The sequence below is a fragment of the Peromyscus maniculatus genome, chromosome 1 (genome assembly GCF_049852395.1).
Source record: "Peromyscus maniculatus bairdii isolate BWxNUB_F1_BW_parent chromosome 1, HU_Pman_BW_mat_3.1, whole genome shotgun sequence".
Classification (NCBI taxonomy): Eukaryota; Metazoa; Chordata; class Mammalia; order Rodentia; family Cricetidae; genus Peromyscus; species Peromyscus maniculatus.
Window position 1 is genome coordinate 198,122,642 of NC_134852.1, and position 2,473 is coordinate 198,125,114.

Here is a 2,473-nt window from a genome sequence, read left to right on the forward strand (position 1 = left end):
TTTTTTTGTTTGTTTGTTTGTTTGTTTATCGAGACAGGGTTTCTCTGGGTAGCTTTGGATGTCCTGGAACTCACTCTGTAGCCCAGGGTGGCCTGGAACTGACAGAGATCCGCCTGGCTCTGCCTCCCGAGTGCTGGGATTAAAGGCGTGCGCCACCATGCCCAGCCAATAGTCAAGTTTTAAGAAAAAAGGCCAAAGGTATTTACATCTAAATGTAAAATAATTAAATCGGTTTTCTGTGTGTTTGTGTGTAACAGAGATTGAACTCGGGGCTCTGAGTCGTTAATGCTTAGAGGTTTATTTTACTGCTCTCCCATACAGAAGAATTCCAAATGTCTTTACAGATCTTTCCCTCTAAGAGAGAGAGACAGCTCCCCGCTCCTGGGTAACCTACATGCTGACTTCCCTCCGGAGAATACAGTGTAGGAAGGACAGGAGCCGCTGTACTGCGGCGCGGCTTCAGCCAGTCAACAAGTCAGGTTAATAGTGGGCAGCATGAAGGCAGGGCTGGGCGCAGGGCAACTCAGTGGCCATGTTCGCCTAAACACAAGGCCGGGGCGCCGTTGTCGGCACTGCAGAAATCAAAGGAAAACCAGACCGCAGGTACCTCTGTAGCCTTCCTCTCCAGAACTACATCCAATAACGAAGAAACACCATACAGCTCCCAACTGACGAGAGGTCTACAAAACACCTAACCAGCATCCCCCCGAAATGTTAAGATGATAAAAAATAAGGAAAGTCTCAGAGCCTGTCCCAGCTAACAGGGACCAGAAGAGACATGCTGGAATAAATACAATATGATGTTCCAGATAGGATTCTGAAAAAAAAAAGAACAAAGGCATGTGACTAAAAACTGAGGGGATTTGGCCAGCCATAGTGGTGCATGCCAATAATCCCAGCCCTCAGGAGGCTGAGGCAAGAAGATCATGAATGTAAGTAAACCTCTATTTAAGATTTCTAGTCAGCCAGAACTGGGAGTGTTCATACAGTGTGAGAATACTTGTTTAACATGTAGGAGGCCCGGGTTCAGTCAATAGCACTGCTGGGAAAATGGAGGGGCAGGCGGTGGGGGGGGGGGGGGATTGCTCATGGTCTGGATTAACAGTTGGATTACACAGAGAAACCCTGTGTCAGAAAACAAACAAGAACCAGCTGGACTACAAACCTTTGTTTTCCAGGGTCTGCAAAGACCACTCCAGGACTAGGGATGTCTGTCACTTGGTAGACCGTTTGTCCAGCATGCACAAAACCCTGTGCTCCACCCCCAAGACCACATAAACCAGACATCTTTTTTTTTTTTGTTTGTTTGTTTTTTTGAGACAGGGTTTCTCTGTGTAGCTTTGCGCCTTTCCTGGAACTCACTTGGTAGCCCAGGCTGGCCTCGAACTCACAGAGATCCACCTGGCTCTGCCTCCCGAGTGCTGGGATTAAAGGCGTGCGCCACCACCGCCCAGCAAACCAGACATCTTGAGGTGATGCCTGTACTTAGGTGCAGCCCTGGGAAAGTAGAGGCAGCTGGATCAGGAGTTCAAGGTCATCCTCAGCTACACAGTGAGTTTGAAGCCAACCTGAACTATGTGAGACCTTGTGAGAAAGCAAGCAAGAAGTCATCGGTGGTGGTGCACGACTTGGATCCCAGCACTTGAGAAGCGGGGGTAGGTGGATCTCTGTTAGTTCCAGGACAGCCTGGTCTACAGCTCAAGTTCCAAGACAGCCAAGGCTACACAGAGAAACTATCTCAAACCTCCCTCCCCAACAAAGAAAAGGAAGAAAGGGAGAAAAGAAAGGCAGGCACTATTTCAAGATATAATTCTGACTTTGCAGTTGTGAAAAAAAAAAAAACCATATTTTTAATCATTAATTTTATATAAATCAGATCATATGGATGTCTTTAAATGTATGTAAATGCACAGTGTCTGTAATCAACAGGAAGACAGTAGGGAAAAATGCAACTTTGTAAGGAAGAAAAGAAAACTTCAGCATCTTCAGGAGATTTGCCAGGAAAGCACCACTGCTGTGAGTCAGTCAGTGACGGCCTCCTTTTTGTCACGGGGCGGGGCGGGGTGGGGGGGTGGGGGGGGTGGGGGGGTGGGGGGGTGGGGGTACACGGTCATGTTTAGCTGGAGGAAACCTATAGATATAAGTATGGAACCATCCCAACAAGGCTTTAGACAAATTCCTGAATTACCATGTGGCATCAGATTTTATGGGTTTTCTGATCTTTACTAGTCCAAATGCCAGCCTGACACCAACAATGGAAGATATAAAGCCTCAAGAGATAGAGAGCTGTACAGCCTGTGGAAGTTCCATAATTACTGGGGATTACTCACCATGCTGCCAGATTTTGTTGTATTTAAAAAGGATCAATAAAATCAGTCGATTGCTAATGATAAGCATAAATATGACCTCATGAGCTCTTTCCCAAGAAATGAGTAAGAATTAAGGTCCAGGTCTCTTTAAGCATCTTGAATTC